Source organism: Pediculus humanus, genomic scaffold (assembly GCF_000006295.1).
Source record: "Pediculus humanus corporis 1103172107426 genomic scaffold, whole genome shotgun sequence".
NCBI classification, from domain to species: domain Eukaryota; kingdom Metazoa; phylum Arthropoda; class Insecta; order Psocodea; family Pediculidae; genus Pediculus; species Pediculus humanus.
Genome location: NW_002987049.1, coordinates 241,370 through 249,831, shown reverse-complemented (window position 1 = coordinate 249,831; position 8,462 = coordinate 241,370).

Here is an 8,462-nt window from a genome sequence, read left to right as displayed (position 1 = left end):
TAGCTAATGAATGGTACAACAATGTTCTAAAGGCACCGGTTACGACAGCAGGTTCATGCACGCTTCTGTATGATCAACAAATCCTCACTGACAGAACTGATTTTATCATAATAAAAAACAAGAGTTGGAGTAATTTAATAAAATTATTTATTAATTATTGATTTAAGTATTGATCAAATTTCTATACTTTAAATCTATCAATCTTTAAGGGTTAATTTTCTGATTTTTGATTGTTTTAGGTGTTAATCTGAATCAAGTCAGGAGGAATTGGTAACCAATAATAATAATAATTGATTTTAGCGAAGGGAATTATGAAAAGGAACAAAAGACTCCATTTAATAATTGTTACATCTCCTGAGCTGATTATAAGTAGAAGTTGAGCTAAATATTTTGTCATACTGAAGAAGGAATAGAGTTAATTCAATAAAAATACTTGGAACTAAATTATTTATAGTATTTTGTGGATATAAAATCTTTGTACTCCTGTTTTAAATGTGAATCTATTGATTGTATATTATTTTACTCTTCCATTTTCTTTTGTTAACCTGTTACATTATAACATATTTTGCCAATAAAAATATTAAAAATACTTGTAACTAATTTATTTATTGTATCGAGTGATTATAAAATCTCCATGCACCCATCCAAATCTCTATACCTTATTTTAAGCGTACTCAGTACACATCCATTTTTTTATGTTTGCCTGACACATAAAAAAACAAATTTTGCGATATTTTGCATTATATTGCGAATTTTGCATTTTATTTTACCCTATACCTCCTTGGATATTATGTTTTACGGATACATCGGAAAAAAATTATCGATGTTTTAAGTTAAAAATGACCTTGAGCGCGAAAATCCAACGTTTACGATTTATTCTAAAGTAGGTCGACCTTGAATACAAGGCCATTGGTTTTACATTTCAATTTTGTGAAAATTTTCATGGTCACGATTTTTCAACCAAGGTCGACCTTGTTTACTGTTTACGCTAAGTAGGACGACCTTGTATATTTTATTTTAGGTGTCACATTTTATTTTCGCGGGAACCCATTGTTTGAATTTTATTTTACTTTTATTCATTTTTTATTTTATTTTACTTTATACCTCCTTGGACTTATGTTTTTTTAATACATAAGATCAATTTTTTTTACTAAAAAAAGGTAGAAGGGTAGAAACCTGGAATATATGTTGAAAAGGCTCCGACAAACATCAGGACGAATTGTCGTCATAATAATAATAATAATAATAATAATAAGCGGCATACCAGAATGCCATAATTGGAATGGGAAAATACATAGAATCCCATAAAGAGGACCCTATCTTAGCCCAAATTATACATACGGAAGAAAAAATTACAAAAAAAGGAGTACTGAAAAGAAGAAAACAAATCGTCAAAGAAAATAAAGAAAACGAGATAATGGAAGAAGGGCAACTTGCAACTTATGATAGCAAAGCCCAATCTCAGAAGAAATTATGTCAATATCTCCATTGGAGTATATGCCGAGAATATGGAATGGATGGATTACCCAAGGAGTGGTACAATCACATTCCAAGCCCGGTTACGACAGTAGGTTCATGCACAGTTCTGTATGATCAACAAATCCACACTGACAGAACTGTGCCAGCTAACAAACCGGATATCATCCTCAGGCATAATGCGGAAAAATGGTGTTAATAAGTTAATTGAGGTATCCGTGCCGGCAGAAAAAAACACCAGGCAGCCAAAGAAGCAGACAAAAGGCTGAAATATAGAAATTTGTAAATTGAAATAGCCAGGATGTGGGGAACAAAAACAGAAACGATTCCGGTCATCGTGGGAGCATTGGGAGCCATGCCACGACATTCAATGAAAGGAAATTTAAAGAAGATTTTGAAGAACCTAAAGGAAGAAACCATCCAGGAAATCGTACTATGTGGGACGGCCCACATTTTTCGGAAAATATTATAAATAGCACCACCGAAATTCGAACCCCCCAAATAAAGCCTTGTCGTGTTTAAGAGTGACCATAATAATAATAATAAGAATTAAATAAGTTGTCATGCAGTTACGTTATGCCAACTTATTTAATTAGTTTTAATAGTTTTATTAATAATTTAGTTCAAAAGTTTTGTAATTGAGTCTAGTTTATTTTAATATAATAATAATAATTAGTTTTTTATTTTTTTAATTATTTGTTTTTTATTTGTACACCTGATCTTAAGCGAGAATCCATTGTTTACATTTATTTCAAGCGGGAATCCAATATTGCATTTTATTTTACTTGATACCTCCTTGGATGTTATGTTTTTCTGATACATCAGACCAAATTTTTCGATGTTTTTAGAGAAAAAAAATTGTGACTTTTGGCGGGAATCCATTGTTTGAATTTTATAATACTTATCTATTATTACTTTTATATTACTTTATCTCCATTTTCTTATTTTTACCTGATACATTATAACATATTTTGCGGTATTTTTAGTGTAAAATTTCAATTAAGATTAGAAAAATTCTGGACTGCCTTCAGATTACTGAAGTTCATAGGTACAAAATTGTAGTTTGTAGACTGTGGATAAATTAAGGATGTGAATGCATGAGGGAAAATTTTGATACGGGGAAAATGTAGGAAAATTAAGTATGTGAATTATGTTCTGAGGAAAAAGTTACATGATGACTGATTTATAATTGTAATAGAGCAAAATGAGAACAAGATAAAGGCAGAAGAACCAAAAGGCAAATCTTATTCTACTGTTGACCTGAGTCAGCTCTTGACAAGGTTGTGAATCTCCTCACTTTTCCTGTTCGTGGCCACTCCACAGATGTCAGTCATTGAAGCCCAGTACTGAAAATAACTCGTTTCCATCAAATAAGATGGTCTCTCAGTGAGACTTACAAGAATTGCTGTCATGTCATAGGTTATACTTATAAGACGAAAACCTATTCGTCAGGCAAGCAGCATCACTGATATTCAAGCACTTATTGATCCTTAGGGATTGACAGGTAGAAACCTGGAATAAATGTTGAAAAAACTCCGACAAACATTAAGACGAATTGTCGTGATTATAAGTGAAAATAATAATAATAATAAAACACAATCAAACAGTTAAAAGCACTTAAATAGGGTGTCGCCCAGTAAGCTAATTATTTTCAGATGGCGCCTGCGTAGACATGACATGTCTGAGACAAGACTAGTCAATTTACTCGACTGTCATGTTTTTTTTTTTTTTTTTTTATTTCAACCTCTACACGATTCTTAATTTCTCTTTTTAAAAAAAGACAGTATATATATATACGCCTAATACACGTTCATAAAATAAATGAAAATTGATTTTTTTTCTTTTTGGCGTCCCCCGTCTGTAAAAGGGTAATTTATTATATGGAAATCATACAAACCATTTTGTGTGTACATCAATATATGAACACTCACGTGCAATTACGCATAATTCATTCATAGTATTTTAACAAAAGAAAATACCAATAATAGATATATTATATATGCAAACTTAAAAACTTATAATGAAAAAAAATTATATATAAACATTCCAACGTTCGGTCAAATAATTGAATTCATTCATACTTTTTTTTTTCAATAAGTTATACAATAAATATTTTTTTTCCTCTTTTTAGTATAGTACCTAATAAAAAGTATTTGAAATTTTTACTTTTCAACCGATATAAATAAGTAAATTCTTCTCGGTTAAATAAAAAAAAAAAAAAAAAAAAGAAAGTTAAATAAAATAAAACCCGATTCATATTCACCCTTAAAAATTATAATTATTATTATTAATTAATATAAATAAATGTGTTTTGGTCTTTTTTTTTTTACATAACACCATCGCGATCAACACTATAAAATCAACATTTAAAATAAATTGTCTATTTATGGCAAATGATAACTACTTATAATAAAGGAATAAACAAACATTCAAATTTTATTTTTTGTTATTATTATTATTAAGCAATTCGAGGTTTCACATAATAATCAAAAAAAAAAAAAAAAAAAACAACAAAACGGACGCATTTATTGATGACCATCGGCGATCGTCACTTTTAGGTCAACGATTGAACCCTCACAAACACTGATAACCGCTTTTTATCTTTGTGCTTGAGTGATATGATTAAGGTTTTGGTTCAACATAATAATAATAATTTTTTTTTTTTATCAAAATGCCATTGTGCTCGTTCCTTTTCCTTTACTTTATTTTTTTCAGGAACGCCAAACAGGCAGGTACGAAACAAAAAATGATGCACAAATGAAAATGAAAAAAATTTACATAAATACATCATCATTATTATTATTATTGAATTCGTCACTTGTTAGGGCTCCACGTACACCATTTTATCATTAATTTATTTGTAAAAAAAAGGTGATAGGAGTCGGGTCGGATTTATAAAATTATTTACACGAAATTATGTGACATTTAAATGGGGGGTACACATTTCAGGTACACAAAAAGTAGTAACGAATGAAATGATAAAATCAACTATCAAACCTTTTAAAAAAAAAAAAAAAACATAAAATAATTTTTATCCTCTCATAGAAAAAAAAAAATTAGGGTAAATTTTTCTTTTTTCTTTTTTTTTGTAAATAAAATTAAAATTAATTAATTAATCGGCAAAAAGTGAATTTAATAAATACATAATCATAAATAATAATAATATTATTATTCACAGAAATGTATATAATTAAATTTTAAGTTATTTTTTCTGTCTCCTTTCCAGAGAACATTCGATGGGATCCTCATGTTATTTTTTTATTACGGGACAGAATACACTAAATTATACGGGGGATATCAGACGTTTATGGATAGGGGGTGCGTTGTGTGTCACACACCCCTATTACAATTTCTTATTATTTTTTTACCCCCTCGTTTTGCTCTCATACACACAGCCAATCATTATTCATTTCAATCGTCCTATCATATAATAGCATCAAGTTTAGAGGTTTCTCTAGAAACGCTAAACTCATGAATTTTCCAACTTAAAAATAAAAAACCTTTTCATTCTTTCTTTTTTTCACCCTTTTCTCAAACGGCCATATATATAATAAGATCCCGACTAACTTATTAAAAAATTTTCTTTTTACACTTATTTAATTGACTTTTTAATAATAATAAGGAATTTTCAATTTCATCCAGAATTCATTTCAAAGGTTTCTATCCGATTTTTTAGGATAAAAAGGGATAAAAAGCTTGAAAATCGTCCGTCGAAGGTGGTGGTGGTGGTTTCATTTATAAAAAACTTACATTATTTGATCGGGGGTTAATTTACCGTTTCTTATTTATTATTATTACAATATAATAAAATATCCGATATTATATTATTTAAAAAACGGTGATTTCATTATTATTAAAAAAAAAAAAAAAATTTATTATAGTGATATGAATTTTTTAAACGATGTAACGTAACGTAAAATAAATAAAATAACATTTTAATAATTAAATATTAATTAATAAATCTTATAGAAAATAATTTTTTTATTTGTACGGACATTTTTAGTTTTTCATTTGCATGAGAAAAACATTGTAACCACGACGACACGGATTAATTTTCCTTCTTTTTTTTTTTTTTTGTCAATAAATTTGAAAATTTAACTTTTATAATTTAATGACGAATAGGTAAAATAATAATTTTATATAAATATTTTACCATTCCTCCTCCTCCCCCTCCCTGTTTTTTTTAAAATAAAGCTCTTAAAAAAAAAATTGAAATTTGATTTTCTTACTGTGAATTTTCAATATGTTTAGCTTTTTCCTGACTTTTGGTGAATCCTAAAATTTTTTTTTTATTTTTCTCTTATTGTCAAATGATTAAAATCACTTTACACACACATACACACACGCACACGCACAACATAATCAAAATAAAAAAGTTATTTTCACCTTTTTTTTTACGTATATAAAAAAATACAATTGATTAATCATTTTTTTTCTTTTTTTACACTTTGTATTACCGCAAAGAAAAATTAGTTTTTTTTTTGTTTTTTTGTTCGTTAGTTTTAGTTTATTTACTTAAAAGACTAAAAAAAATAAAATAATATACGCGGGTGTAATAAAAAAAAAAAAAAAAACACAAAAGAATTTAAAAAATAATTCAATAAACGTGCGACCGTGTACTGAGGTTGTTAATTTAAAAAACTTATAACTTAACCATTTCAAACGTAATTTTAAAAAATTTTCTTTTTTTATTTATTTTAAATATACCTCAGGTTCAATTTAAAAGTCTTTAAAAAAAAACCAAAAACGTATTTGTATTATTGCTAAAGTAAAATATCAAATCTTAGTAAAATTTCTTATTAACATAAAAAGATTTCAAAATTTATTAAAAAATAAAATAATATTATAGTCATTTAACAATTTCCTTTACACGCATTCACCATATCCCATATGTATTGTTAATAAAAATATTTTGATCCGAAACAAAAAAAAAAAAAAAAATTCTTATTGCGGTTGGATTTATTATTTATTTATTTATTTATAATAAAATTAAAACGACGGTTACGATTATTTACATACGTAAAAAAAAAACCGAAGAAAAATTTAAAATAAACATTTCGTAATAATTAAGCATATAAGTATTAAAGACAAAAAGTTTACTACTAAGTGTTTGTTTGTATATAATTATTCATTCCCTCTAAAAGTTAATAATATTTATTTATTATTATTATTATTATTATTATTATTATTTGTATTTAAAAAAATTATTCGTAGCCCTGTTGATTAAAAAAAAAAAAAATTTTTTTCTTATCACGAAATATAAAATGTTGAAATGATTATATATTATATAATATTTTTATTTATTTTTAATGGAATGCAGAAAAAAAAAAATATTTACGTCTACGTCATCAAAAGTTAAAATTTCAATTAATAAAAATCAAAAGTTTTTTAACATGTTAATTTTATCATTATCATTTGTACTTAATTTTTTTTCTATTTTCCGTGAAAATTTCATCATTATTATTATACGTAGATTTTTGTGTGTATAAAAATTCGGTTTTTTTTTTTTTTACGTAGTATAGGATAAAATTAAAAATGTCCGAAACTATGTAGTAATAATAATATATATAGAACGTCAACGACACGAAAAAAAAAAAAATAACTTTTACGGATTTCTTTCTTAAAATCGAAAATTCCTTTTTTTTTTTTTATTTTTTATAAAAGTCAATGTAAATGGCCGAAACAAATATTTTCCATTAGTAACATATATTTTCCATTATTATTATTAAAAAAAAAAAAAAAAAATTTAATTTATCAATCTTAAATATTAGTTTTTAACGACTGATGAGCGTGAAACGTATTTACTTGTAAATTGTTACCTCTCCCTTAAATAAATGTATTCGAATTAAAGTCTTTTAAAAATTTTTTCCCCACAACCAATGAAATTTAAGTTTTTTTTCGTTTTAAATTTCATTGGTTCGTTTTGTTATTTTGTTACCTCCTCGCATTTAAAGTCTCCACCTTTTTTTTAATGGAACCCCGTTGCGGTAATTGAATTATTTTTTTTGCAAAAAAAATTCGTACGCGAATTTGAATATAAAAAAAATAAAAAAATTTTTTTTTTTTTTACACGCATATAATTAAAGGCATTAATGGAATTAAAATAAAATGAAAAATTCTTTAACTATATAAACGCATTTCATATATATATAAACGCATGATTCATATATAATGATTCATTCATAGGCATGCGCCACAATAAATTAATTAATTTTTTCGTTATTATTATTTACAAAAAATAAAAATAAAAATGGCCACCTCGTGTATGTAATAATTATATATTTTTACTCTCGCATAGTAAAATTTAAAAAGCTCGTCGTGTTTAAAAATGAAATAATAATAATAATAATATAAAAGAAAACCTGTATTGAAAACCTTAGACTCGATTTTTTTATCCTTTTTGAATATAATAAAATTTCTCAAAAAAAAAAAAAAAAAAAACTTAAAAGCATTTCCCTATACCTAATTATACCTGCAATCGTAAGAAAATAATAATAATAATAAGAAAGAATAACAAGAATTAGTGCAAGGATGTCATTAATAATATAAATCAAAGAGAATCGAAATGAGTTTTTTTTTTTTATAAATATATGTAAATGTTGATTATTGTGCCATGTTTAAAAAAAAAAAAAAAAAAAAAAAAAAACACAGCGCTTAAAAAAAAAAAAAAATTATTATTGTTAGAAAAGAACAAGAAGAAGAAGAAGAAAAAGAAGAAGATATATTTCAATTAATGTTGGTAAAAGAACATTCTAGAATTAAAAAAACCTTTCAGACGTTCAAGAGCTATACCATGTTTGGATGAAAAAGATATTCTGGTTTTATACGACGAGAGTCATTTACAATCAGTGGCGGATAAAATTACGTAAAAAAATAAAAAATAAAAAAGTTAAATTCCGAGTTTTTTTTTTAATGAACCGCCATTAATCTTTTTTGATTTAAATCGATATTGATTTTTCAAAATGAATTATTAATTTTTTTTTCTT